This window comes from Primulina eburnea, chromosome 9 (genome assembly GCF_022965805.1).
Source record: "Primulina eburnea isolate SZY01 chromosome 9, ASM2296580v1, whole genome shotgun sequence".
Lineage (NCBI taxonomy): Eukaryota > Viridiplantae > Streptophyta > Magnoliopsida > Lamiales > Gesneriaceae > Primulina > Primulina eburnea.
This window is the reverse complement of record NC_133109.1, coordinates 35,150,845-35,165,525: the sequence shown is the minus strand read 5'-3', so window position 1 is coordinate 35,165,525 and position 14,681 is coordinate 35,150,845.

Here is a 14,681-nt window from a genome sequence, read left to right as displayed (position 1 = left end):
GATTAGTAAGTAAATGATAAAGAAAATGATTGTTGTAGGAATGTATTATATGGTGTTATGTTTGGTATGATTTTTAAGTGTGGGATAATTTTGAATTTTTTGAGGAAAGGACAAAATTGCCCCTTCTTTTTTTTTTCTTCCACTCCGGCGGCGACGGCGGCGGGTTGGCGATGGCCGTTCGGCGGCGACGGTCCGGCGGAGACGCCGGCGGTGGGTGGTCTGGCGGCGACGGCCGGCGACGCCGCCAGTGGGTGGTCTGGCGGCCGTCGACGTCGGCGGTGGCCGGCGGCGGCGGCGGCGGTGGGTGGTCTTCCGGCGGCGGCCGGCGACGGCCGGCGGTGGTCTGGCGGCGGCGGCGGCCGGTGGCCGGTGGCGGCGATCATGGCGGGAAGGGGCGGTGAGTTTGGATATAGGAGAAGGGTAAAATTGGAAAATAGGAAGGATTAATATTTGGATAAATAATCCTAGGGGGTGATGAGATATTATTTTAACCCACCTAATATAACCTAATCATTCATAGGAGGTATTGACTTGGTTAAATAATCACGCGAACCAAACGACTGACTAGGTAGGATAAAATAATCAATCCCTCCTAATCACCCGAACCAAACGCAGCCTAAGAGATGTGACTAAACATGCTTTATGTTCAAATTTCTTGGGTACAAATCGGGTCTTAAAAATGTTGGGTAATCCATTGTTACGATTTAGATTTTGATAAGACGCTAGTGTCATGTGCTAGTTGTTTGCATTCAGCGGGAAATATGCGATCTTCCACCAAAGATGTTAAGTAAGGGTAACCAAGTCAATAATACAGGAGAATTCAAAAAGAGAATTTATAACTTTGAGAAATCTTGGAATACTTTTCAAATGAAAGGTTATGGTCAGTGTTTTAAAACAGTGAAACATGGATAAAAAGCGTTGATCTGGTTATAAACGGGAAAGGGTGGTTAAAGCCATGCCAATTTGACCATTTTGTTTTTTATAAAATAAAATAGTAGAACTTAAAATTTGAATTGTTTTGAAAATAATATGAAATTCTTCCTGTGGGAAAACCAAAGTAGCAATATAAATTTATGTGATTTTTCATATTTATACATTATTAAAAGTGTTTTGACTAAATTTATTTAAAACAGCGCTCTTACATCTTATAAGTTATTTTAGCAATATCTTATTTTAAAAATAAATTGTTAGAGATTTTGGCTAATTTATTTTAAACAACTTAAAAATGTTAATATATTCGTTATTATAAGATTTTTTTATTAACAAATAGGTATACAATGAGTTAATGTAAGTAATTTATATTTATGTGTGTCAAAATAGTTTTATAATTTTAATATTTAAAAAATTAATCGATTTTATATTTATATTTAGAAAATTGAAGTTCTTTGGAAAAAAATATTTAATATTAATTTTAATCTGAATAAGTAAAATATTGATTAAAAATTGTAGTTAATAATTTTCTCAATAAAATCTTAACACTTTTGTTTTTTATTTCATAATAAAAATACAGTGGAAATTTATTTTAATTTCAATAAAAGTAAAGTAATAAAGTGGTGAGGATAAAGTGGTGACTTTAAAAATATATATAATGATATTTTGGGATAATTAATCTTTTTGAAAAAAGACGAGGTATCTGAACTTTTTCAAAACAGCTTATAAGTGGTCAAACAACTTATTTGAAAGTTTATAAGTTGTTTGCAACTTTTTTTTATAAAAAAGATTATTTAAAACTTATAAGCTCTGTTGAACACTCTCTAAACTAAATAATTAAATTATATCGATAAGTGCAACTTTTTCACTAAATTAGCCTAGAAATTAATGTGAATTAAACTAATTTTTGGGCAGAATTATGTTTTTGTGTTGTTTTTAGTGTCATCACAGAAATCGTGGTGATATTCATAATGGGGCATTGCACACACATAATGGGCGGAGCATATGGAGTATGAAGGATTAAAGATGAAAGAAACTGGGTCTGCACGCACCCGCATGACAAGAGCGCGTGGATAAGAGCGCCCGAGACAAAACTACATGCACATGCTCGCGCTGTTCATGCCCAGCCATGTGCGCATGATCTCACGAAAACAGACACTAGAGCGCACCCGTGCAAGGATGATGTGCACCTACGCACGACGTGCAAAAGCTGATTTGTGCAGACGTTGCAACTATAAAAGGGCCTCATCCCTAGATTAGCAAGGGTAAGTGAAACGTCAGCTACTCGTTTTCTTAACGTGCTAGAATTTTATTTTATTTTTTAAAACCCTTACTAGCATCGGCCGAACACTTGCATAAAATAATTAAAGTATTTTTGACGTCATTTTAAAATAACCCAACCAACAGATATTTAAAAATCACAAATACGACCCGTGAGACCGTCTCACCCAAGTTTTTGCCATAGTTTAAAACATAAAATCGTCAATCATTTTACCAAACCTAAAAATATTATTTGAAAAGTATAGTTCATACTATAACCTCTTAAAAATCACTCATAAATAAATCGTCGTAAAAATATCTTTAACATCACTTAAAATCATAAATAATAACTAGTGCGGAAAACTAGGGTCGATCATCGGGTTATGTGCACATTCATTCCAGCAAAGTCAACCATCCAAGCCTCCCTCAACAATATTATCACACTCACATGCATCAATCACACATAGTAAGTCTAAAGACTCAACACACTATAATCTTGATAACAAGTAATACATATACAAAACACATGCACCGCAAAAATACTTGTACTTCAAATATCGTTTTCATGAAGATGCATAAACTTTAAACATAAATTTTCGTAAACTTTTTTATGATGCATAAACTTTACATAAAACATTTTCATAATGATGCATCATCTTTGAACATAAACATTTTCGTATAAACATAAACATATTCATATTTGTATCCATATTCATAATCAACATATTCATATCATCATATTCATATTCGTGTTTGTTGAATTCAGATCGTGATTGTGACTCGTATTCGTGTTCGTATTGGGTGATGGATCCATCTATAAAACCACAGTACTAGGCAGCGGAGACACCAGCAACACTCTCGCCGGTCAACTGAGCCTTGGCCAACGTATGAACATATTAACGTATTCGTATTCGTATCCAAGGAAACAAGATCGTCGGGCTCCCACTACGACCATAACCCTCACAATATCTCAAACATATCATGGTATTAATCACAATCCCGTCACGTCCTTCAACATTGAAGCTGTGCCCTTTGGATACGATTGAAGCGGAGGAGCTGGAGATTCCTTTTTCGGAGGATGAGGTAAAAAGACAGTGTTTGAGAGTGATGGATCCAAAGCTCCAGGGCCGGATAGGTTCACATTGGCCTTTTTCCAAAAGAATTGGGATACGGTCAAGGGGATTTAATGAAGGTTTTCGCTGAATTTTTTGAAGGAGGAGTAGTAAACGACATTACAAATGAGACTTATATTTGCCTCATTCCTAAGAAACAAGACGCGATTAAGGTCAACGATTTTAGACCAATAAGCTTGACAACGAGCTTGTATAAGATATTAACCAAAGTGTTGACTAAAAGAACGAAGAAAGTTTTGAGCGGTACAATCGCCGAGAACCAGAGTGCTTTTATCAGAGGAAGACAAATTCTGGAATGTTGCCTCGTTGCCAATGAAGTGGTTGAGGAATACCGTAAGAAGAAAAAGAGGGGTTGAGTGCTTAAGGTTGATTTGGAAAAACACTCACCATCATCAATCGTACCTAGTGAGTCTAAAGACTCAATACACCATAATCTTGATAACAAGTAATACATATACAAAACACATGCACCGTAAAAATACTTGTAATTAAAATAACATTTTCATGAAGATGAATAAAATTTAAACATAACATTTTCGTAAACCTTTTTATGATGCATAAATTTTAAATAAAACATTTTCATAATGATGCATCATCTTTGAACATAAATATTTTCATATAAACACAAACATATTCATAATTCGTATCCATATTCATATCATCATATTCATATTCACATTCGTGTTTGTTGAATTCAGATAGTGATTGTGACTCGTATTCGTATTCGTATTGGGCAATGGATCCATCTACAAAACCACAGTACTGGGCAGCGGGGACACCAGCAACACTCTCGCCGGTCAACTGGCCTTGACCAACGTATTAACATATTAGTACCGTATCCAAGGAAACACGATCGTCGGGCTCCCACTAGGACTATAACCCTCACAATATATCCAACATATCATTGTATTAGTCACAATCCCTTCACGTCCTTCAACATTTCATATTTCCATCACTTAATAAAAACATGCATAGAATATCGTTTTTTTTTTAATCCAAGCATGCAACATATATTTTAAATATCAATGTTAAATCATAAAAATCCATAAATATTAAAAAAAATCATAATTTAACATATAAAAATCCGTAAACACTTAAAATAAACGTTTTAACATATAAAATTCATAAAAAACCATAAACGTTTTAAAATCAACATTTTAACATATTAATCATAACATTTTATATCATAAAATCATAAGATCCATAAACGTTTAAAATAAACCTTTTAACATCATAAAAATCTATAAACATTTAAAATTGACATTTTAACATATAAAATAAAATTCATAAACATTTAAAATAGTAAAATTAGCATATAAAACAGTTGTAGAGACCCGTGTTTTGTATTTGTAAATTTGCGGAATTATTTAAAAATTTCTCTTAAATAAATAACATGTTGAACCCTGCGCCACTTCCTTGAAGCTCACAAGTTGGAAGCTAGGACTCCTTCCTAGCCCTGGTATTCGAGTCCTAGCATGGCTAGGACTCATTCCTTGACTCATACCTGATCCTAGCCCAGCTCTGGTCCAGCCAAAGCCAAGCCATGCCTCGATTTACCATGAACCCGAACCCTTGACTCACAAACACGTGAATAACGATTCCAACTTATTTGGTTTATGTTGCAGCGTGACTCGTGTATCCTAGGACTATTTAGAACATGAAAAAAACAACCTTTAAACCTTTCCTAATCATGGCAGCCCCTTGATGAACATATACATCAAGTTTTTGGATCAAAACATGCTTCAAAAATTCATGTGTTGTGCAAAAACGAAAATAATTAAAGGTGCAACTTGCTTTCATGCAATTTCATAAATAAATACATAATATGGTGTGATGATGAGTAAAAGAAAGAGTATGACGTGCCTTTGTGTTTTTAACGCACGATTATTCGTTGACGATTGCGAAGAACTGCGACGAACGACCTTGCCTTGTTTTTCCCTTGAAGGCTTCGAATTTTCTCTCAATCTCTTCTTGTGTGTGTCGTGATGTGTTGGGAAAGTTTGGGGAGAATTGTGAGAGTGGGGCGTGGGTTTGTGAGTGGGGAAGGGTTTGATTACACTTTAAATATTAATTAAACCATTAACAAAACTTAGGCCCATTTAGTATGTAAAGTAGGACCATTAGTGCTTAATTAAAATATTTAAAATAATTTTTGTTTAATAAAGTTTGTGAATTTATACGTATAAAATCACTTCAAAACCTCTTATTTTCAAAAATAAGAAAAAGCATAACTCATATTTTAAATAATTTCATATACACGAAAAATATGAGAGAACACGAGATAAAGAGTTGGAATGCGAAAGACGAAGATCGAAAACAATTGATTATAAAATTGATATTCATCACTTGGGAAAGGGGATTGAAATTTAGTGTTCTTGTTTATGGACGGGTTGATTTTAGTTGTACAACAAGCCAATAACAATTAAATATAGTAGAGACCAAGTGAACTCACAAATCTAGATTCATTCTCTTATTGAATTCAGTTACTTGTGTGTTCGTGTTGTGATTCAGTTATTTATTTATTTTTCAACGATCGAAAACATGATTAAATCTTATGAATAAAGTTATGTTATTTTAATTACGATACTTACTATACATTTAAATACATAGTCCATGTGGGAACCATAATTTTACTTACTCACATGCTAAACCTTGACACCGTATATTTGCAGTAGGAAAAAATTGAAACAGGTCTTTTGTGTCGATGTTGGCTGTGGTGCCTATCAGATATCACTTTAGACCAATGATCAACACAAACTACTCTGGCATAGCTCGTGGAACTATCAATGCCAACAATTTTGAGCTAAAGCCAGCACTGATCAATGATAGATGTCGTTTTTGCCCTTTTTATTTTGTCATTTCATCACATTCATGCCCGTGTCGTGAGATTTCATGTATTTTTGGTTATTTTTATTGTATGTTTGGGATAAACAATATTTTCATGTGTTTGAGTTGATTTTTTGCAGGTGATATGGGCAAAAAAACCGAGACAAGCGCGCTGGGCGGGCCTGAGAAAAAAAAATGACATATGCGTGTTGGGAAGGTTTTCGCCCGCCCTAGGATGCCCGCAAAGAGAACAAGAAGATTTTGCGAGGTAGGCGTGCTTAGGCGGAGATTTTTGCCCGCCCTAGTGTTGCCGAGAAAAAGTTTGTGCGAGACAAGCATGCGGGGGCCGGAAATTCAGGAAATTTTTTTATCGATTTCTTTCCATTTTTTTGGATGTTGCCTACTTGATAAAACCTAGCATACGTTTTTATGGGAGGATGAGTTTTTTATCAGAAGAAGGGCAGCCGCACGCAAGGAGAAATGAACCAGATTCAAGGCAACTTGTAGAATTCAGGATCTTTTGAGCAGCGTATCTTCCCCTCTTTGACTACACTAGTATTTTTAGTTTAAGAACATTAATTTAATTTTTCTATTGCCTATTTCAGCATGAATTCTGGTAGCTAAACTTTCTTTTTGTTGGGATTTAAGGAGATTATACCCCGATCCATTGTTTGAATTAATTAAATACTCGACTTTTGCTTCATTCTTGATTATATTGTTGTTTTTCTTTGAATTATTAAAGTTTAGCTGACTTTGACAATATTTTATATTGCGAGTGAGCTTGAGAAACTAATTTGCAATAGAAACGAGTAATATACTTCTTGGATTTACAATTTGTATAGACATATAAAATTGAATACACGTTGATAGTCACAGTCCAATAAGTCGAAAGTTAGGGGATTCTATAGATCGTACATCCAATTCACGGTTGATAAATAATTAAAGACATTTAGTTATTTCATTGTGTTGAATTAGTTTAACATAGCTTGAAAAAAAAATTAATTAATTAGGGAATCCTGTCAAAGGAATGAAAAATGGTCGAGAGTAATTATAAAAAATAACGAGGGATATGTGAACTGAAATTCCTAACAAATTTACTTCGTATTTGATTTTAATTATTCATTTTGTTTTGTGTATTTAACCTTGGGACCACTTTGTTATTTAAACTCTAGTAGTTAACAAATCAATTCAAAATATTGTTTGCTAAAGAATATACAATTGACAATAATATTCATGTAATACAGTTTCGGTGGAACGATATCCATGTTTTAATACACTATACTATACCTTGCATTGCGCACTTGCGATCATTTTGAGCTTGAACTTTTCAATAATTTTTCCTGGATATTTATACTGCAAGTAATGCTCGATCAATCATCATGGTTAAGCTGAACAATTCGGGGGAGCAGTCAGCATCTTCATTCGTGGACATTATTGGAGATTGCGGACATGGTAAAGATTAATAATGTTTTTGATGATATTATTATAATGTGGTTGTTTCTGTTTTTTCTTAGGGGCCAAGTGAGGGGTTGGCTTCAATCGCTACCACTAGGAAGCATCACCACGTGGCAAGACTTGGCAACAAAATTTCTTGCAAAATATTTTCTGCTTGCCAGATCCTCTCAATTGAAGATTGAGATCATCACATTCTGACAGAACGAATTTGAGCAGCTTTATGAAGTCTGGGATCGTTATAAAAAACTACTTAGAAGATTCCCAAAGCATGGCTTTGAAGATTGGGTGCAAATCAAGTTATTTTATATTGGTTTGAATGGCCAAACAAGAACAACTGTTGATGCAGTCACTGGTAGCACGATTATTGCTAAATATCCTGACCAAGCATATGACCTACTTGAACATATGACCATCAACAGCTATCAGTGGCCTAGTGATAGATCTAGATCTAAGAAGACGACCAGATTATACACTATGGATCTTATCACCATGCTCACTGCCCAAGTATCTACTCTAACCACACAGATCGCAGCCATGAACAAGGGAGGCTAGTCTATGTCTGATGTAGCGACTGTGGCCATAGAAGAAGAGCTCAGCGTGGAAGAAGTACAATACATTACCAACAATCATGGGTATAGAGGCTATTGAGGCAACCCTGTTCCTAATCAATATCATCCTAGTTTGCGTAACCATGAAAAATTTTCTTATGCAAATAACAAGAATTCATTGAATGATCCTTCGAGGTTCAACAATCAAAAGGGTGAAAGAAAACCCTCCTTGGATGATTTGGTTGTGACATCTGTAGCTGAATCAAGCAAAAGGATAGGAAAAACTGAATCTCGTCTTGACAACATTGAGACACATATGGGAAACATGGAAACCATAATGAAGTCACTGGAGACGCAGATAGAGCAGCTTGCAAATGCTTTAAAAGATCAGAGTAGGGGCCAGTTTCAAGTAATATAGAAGTGAACCACAGGGAGCAGTGCAAAGCTGTCATATTGAGAAGCCGCAAGGAAATTGGAGTTGTGGTTCCAAAGGAAATAGATGATGTAGACGAGAAAATAGTAGATGAAGTAGTGGATGAGGGTCAAAGAAAGGTAAAGACGATGAATAATGATAAAAAAAAGTGTACCTAACCAGCAGCCTTTACCAAAAACCAATTTATTGTACCCAAAGAGGTTAAAAAGAAGGTTTTAGATGATCAGTTTACGAAGTTCCTTGAAATATTCAAGAAAATCCACATTAACATCTCATTCGCCGTTGCATTGGAGCAAATGTCCAACTATGCTAAATTTATCAAGGATGTAAAGTCAAAAAAGAGGAAATTGCAAGAGTTTGAGACAGTGAAGCCGCAAAAGATTGCAGTTCAATCCTCCAAAAAAAAACTACTATAGAAATTGAATGATCCAGGGAGTTCCACTATTCATTTTGTGATTGGTGGCTCTCGTGTAAATAGAGCTTTATGTGATTTAGGAGCAAGTGAAGCCCACCACCATCACTTTACAGTTGGTAGACAGGTCTCTAACGTATCCACGAGGAATATTTGAGGATGTGATGGTGAAGGTGCACAAATTTATCTTCCCGACTGATTTCGTTATATTAGACATAGAGGAATATCAGGACGCCTCTTGAGTTTTGGGAGACCGTTCTTGGCCACTGGAAAAGCATTGACTGACGCGCACAAAAGAGAGCTCAAATTGAGATTTGGTGGCGAAAGAGTGGTTTTCAACCTCTACAACACCATCAGAGGAACTCACGAGGTAAATAGTTGGACCTTTGATTTATTAACCTTTCTTACGTGTAATAGTATTGATATCATTGATTTGTGTGTATCTCATGTTGGTGTAAAGATGAAAGTGGAAGATTCCTTCGAGAGATGTCTGGTGAATGTGACATCGAGTATTATAATGATGATTGGGACTTTAGAGAGCAACTACTCACTCTCAATCTTTTGCCGAAAGAAAAGGTGGTTAACACTCATCCAAAGGATCTACTGAAGGATGCATCTAATGAGGTACCGCAGGTCACTCACGAACTCAATGATTTGTCTGGACACTTATGCTATGTATTTTTGGATGAAAAAGGTATTTACCCAATAATCATCTCATATTCTCTTTCTATGCACAAAAAGAAAAATGGTTGAGAGTGTTGTGAGAATTTAAAACTGCATGGGATGGTCAATTTTTTATAACAAGAGAATTAGTCCCACTATATACATTCATAAGATTTTGATGGAAGAATCATACACTCATTATGTTGATCATAAAAGAGGCCGAACCCGACTATAAAAGAAGTAGTGAAAGCTGAAGTATTGAAATTGTTGAACGTTGGTGTGATATATGTCATTTCTGAAGTAGTTGGGTTTCATCTATGCAAGTAGTGCCTAAGAAAAAAGGGATGACAATGATAAAAAACGAAAATAATAAGTTGATTTCCACTCGCAATGTCACTGGTTGGCTTGTATGTATAGACTACAGGAAGTTAAATAAGGCCACTCGTAAATATCAATTTTCACTCGCTTTTATTGATCAAATGCTTGATAGACATGCATGATATCATCATTATTGTTTTTAGATTTTATTCAGGATATAATCATAAAACAATTGCACCGGAGGATCAAGAGATGACTACCTTCACTTGTCCTTACCACACCTTCGCCTTTAGGAGGGTATCTTTTGGGCTTTGCAATGCGCCTGCTACGTTCCAGAGGTTCATGATGGACATCTTTGCTGATATGGTGTAAGAAATTATGAAAGTTTTCATAGATGATTTTTGGTATTTGGCTGTCATTGTTTGATGTAACAAAAGTAATGGCTATTGAAAAGCTCCTACTACCAAAAAAATGTAAAGGGAATGGCAAATTTTATGGGACATGCCGAGTTTTATCATAGATTTATAAAGGATTTTTCTAAATTTACGAAGCCCTTGTGCAATTCGCTAGAAAAAGATTCAACCTATATTTTTTTATGATGATTGCTTGCAGGATTTTTACAAGTTCAAGGAAGCACTGATTTTTGCACGTATTATGGCAGTACCTGATTGGAAAGAGCCCTTCGAGCTGATGTGTGATCCAGCGACTTTGCTGTGGGAGTGGTTTTAGGACAAAGAAAATATAAGATGTTCAGAGTAGTTTACTATGCAAGTCGCATTGTGGATGCAGCACAACATAATTACACCACTACATAAAAGGAGATGCTTGCAGTGGTTTTTGTGTTCGAGAAATTCATATCATATCTCATTGGCACTAATGTAATTCTGTATACTGGTGCGCCAACCAATTAATCAGAAGATGTGTGGCTGAAGATGAATCACGTGAAATCCTTGAACAATGTCACTCTACTCCATACGGTGGCCACTTTGGAGCATCAAGAACAACATCAAAGTATTACAGTTGGTTTTTATTGGCCCGATTTATTTAAGGACAATTATGCGTTAATAAAGTTCTGTGACATATGCCAAATGGTTGGCAATATTACTAGGCATCATGATTTACCATTGACAAGTATTTTGAAAGTGGAACTCTTTGAGGTTTGGTGAATTGACTTCATGGGACCACTGCCAACCTCCTTTGGTCATTCTTATATTTTACCTGTTGTGGACAATGTTTCGAAATGGGTGGAAGCAATTACCACCAGTACTAATGATGCTCTAGTTGTTTGTAAGTTTATTCACATGAATATCTTCACTAGATTTGAAACACCAAGAGTTATACTAAGTGATGAAGGTACACAGTTCTATAATAATTTTTTTAACGCACTCCTGGCCAAATATAACGTGAATCACAAGGTGAGACTTGCATACTATCCACAAAAAAATGGGCAGGCATAGATATCCAACAGCGAGATCAAGAAAATACTGGAGAAAACTATGAAGACAAACAAAAAAGATTGGGCAATCAAGCGGATGATGCGTTGTGGGCCTATAGAACGGTATACAAGACACCTATTGGGATGTCTCCCTATCTGTTAGTATTCGGTAAAGCGTGTCACCTGCTACTAGAATTGGAGCATCGAGCCTTTTGGGCTGTCGAGATATTAAATTTTGATATGAAGGCTGCAGGTGAACAACAATTGCTACAACTAAGTGAAATGGAGGAATTCAAGAATGATGCTTACGAAAATGCGAAGATTTATAAGGAGAAGACAAAGAAATGGCATGACAAACATATTCGAAAAAGAGACTTTGAGTCGGGTCAGCAAGTATTTTTATTCAATTCCTGCCTCAGACTGTTCCCTGGTAAGTTGTAGTCAATATGCTCAGGCAATTTTATAGTGGATACAGTGCAACCATATAGAGCGATTGAGCTTAAATACAGCGAAGAACGAATGTTAATGGCCAGCAAGTGAAGTCTACACGAAATTTCTACACAATAGCGCACAGTGGCTACAAAATGTGGCACTGAAGCCAATGCGCCCCTGCACGCTATTTATGCACACTTGCGCACGAGGGTTTCCTATAAAAACACAGAAACAGATGTGACGTGCGCGATATTAGAGCGCAATCGCACGCGGGCCTCTTTTAAAAGTTCATATCCACCTTTTTTGGAACACAAACAAAAAAATAAAACACAAAAATACCCACACCTTTTCTCTCATCCCCCTCACCGACCACCACACCACACCTATCTACCCGTCGACCGACCAGCCATCCTCCGACTCACCGCCTTGCAAGATGCATACCGACCTCTCCAAGCGACCATAAGCTTTCTCCGGTAAACAATTTTTCATATCTACTTCGTCTTTTTCATTAAACTGTAACTGCTTAGGTGAACACAACTTCTTCTTGGCTTTGTTTGCGGTATTTACGGTATATAGTGCTCTGGAGTGGGTAGATTTTGGAATGAGAAAGCACATGGTATTTACGAAACCACTCTTACTCAACTGATTATTAAGGAAATGGGAATAGACATGTCCAACCCCAGTTATCCGTTAGTTCAAGAGATTGTGAATAGGGGTGGATAGAACTGGCCCAATCACTGCTAGAATATGTCGTTCCCGTGGTTCGATAATTTTATGTCAACTTGCGAGTGAGGCATGAAGATTATAAGGTGTTGGTGCGAGGAAAACTCGTGGTCTTTGACTCGAACACCATCAATTTGATTTACAATCTACCGATATTTGACCTAGATGAGTACACTTAATACATGCTTGGGATAGTAGATTACGATATCATGATCAGGGACTTGTACATTAATGGAGCCGAATGGAGAATGAGCCAGTGATCTCTGGTCACTTTAAAGAAATCTGAAATGCTCAATGACCCAAGAAGTTGGGCTTATTTTTTTTTTTTACAAGAGTCATGCCCTTGACCCACCAAACTGAAGTTACCAAGGACAAGGTGGCGTTGGTCTATGCCATCATGATAGGGAATACAATGGATTTAGGAAAAATAATTCATGGTTCCATCATGCCTGCGAGCGCAAGTCTCATCGTCGTTGGTCTCCCTTGTCCAGATATTATCAATGACCAATGCAATCATGTTGGTGTGATAGGGGGCCAGATGAACAGGTTTTAAAGCCCAAGGCACCAATCATTGTATTAATTGAGAAACAAGTTCCAATGCTTGTTGTTTGAGGTTGTTATGTTCTTTTTAGTTTATACAGTGAGGATAATACATACTGTAAGTTTGGGGTTGGGGAGGGGTAAATCAAAGTTAACCATTGATTTTCTGCAAGTAGTAGATTTTTAGTTTTATAAAAAAATTAAAATAAATAATAATAATAATAATAATAATAATAATAATAATAATAATAATAATAATAATAATAATTATCATTATTATTATTATTATTAATGTCTAGAGTGTCAAGTTTTGGAAATCAGGTACAGACTGTCGATGATGAGAAAATGTGTGAAACAAAATTGAATCGAAGGTTTTGATTTATTATGCATGTGTACATTCAGGGACGGATCCAGGAATAAAAGTTGGGGGGGGCTTGAACTCAATATGATAAGTTATATATTAAAAAACTACATTATATCGTTCAACGAAGTTGTGCCCTACGAGATTTTAAAACATAAAATTCATCAATAATAGATTTTACATCAATATGTTTAGCTAAATCTCGTTCAATATAGAGTGTCAAACAATCGGCAAGAAAGTCATCCTCCATTTTATTGCGAAGTGCCGTCTTCACATGCTTCATTGCTGAAAAAGCCCGCTCAGTAGTGGCGGTAGACACAGGTAATGTCAAAACAAGATGAATCAATCTAGTCAACATAACATAAACACTTGACCGTCCACTCTCGGTCAATTGCTGACACAACTCAACAAGTGTAGAAATCTTTAAATTCTGCATCACATCAAGTTTATAATGTATCAATTCATACTCCAAAGCAACAATTTCTTGAGCTTTGAAATCTCCATGATAAAACTTCTTCGCAAGCTTGCAAATATCATCACTGTTAAATGAGTCAAATGAATTTTTAGGATCTAAAGCTGTACTAAGAGAAAGAAGTTTCACCGATGACTCATTGAACCGAGTATTTAACTCCATCAAAATGAAATCTATTGCTGCATTAAAAACATCAAAGTGGTAATGATGTTCTATTGATATTCCATTTTGAAATAGTTCAAGTTATAATCATAAACAAGAATAAAATAATTATTAAACAAATAAACAAGTAATAGTCAATCAACAACTCAACAACAAACAATCAAGAAACCATAAATCACGCACAGAGAAGCTATAAAAAAACAAAATAAAAAATGTATAGCCGATTCTTGCCTGGATTGTTGCCTTGCCGATGAGCAATTCGATTTCTTCGGGAGTCCGCAATTCTATTCTGTCGCTAAAGGGCTTGGGACTTGGGAGAGAAATTTTGTAGAATTGAGGTGGGGCGGATCAGAGGATATGGGATGAATTTGGTCTCATCCTTGTAAATGGACGGGACTTGATTGGACTAAGACATTGATGTACGACGGTTTTTGACACAACCGTCGCTATTAGCAACGGTTTTTCAAAAAACAGTCGCTAATAGCGATTGTTTGAATTAAAACCGTCGCAAATATTAGCGACGGTTGCCGAAAAACCGTCGCTAAAAAAAAGTGGGCTGGGTTACAGCCCAGTACAGC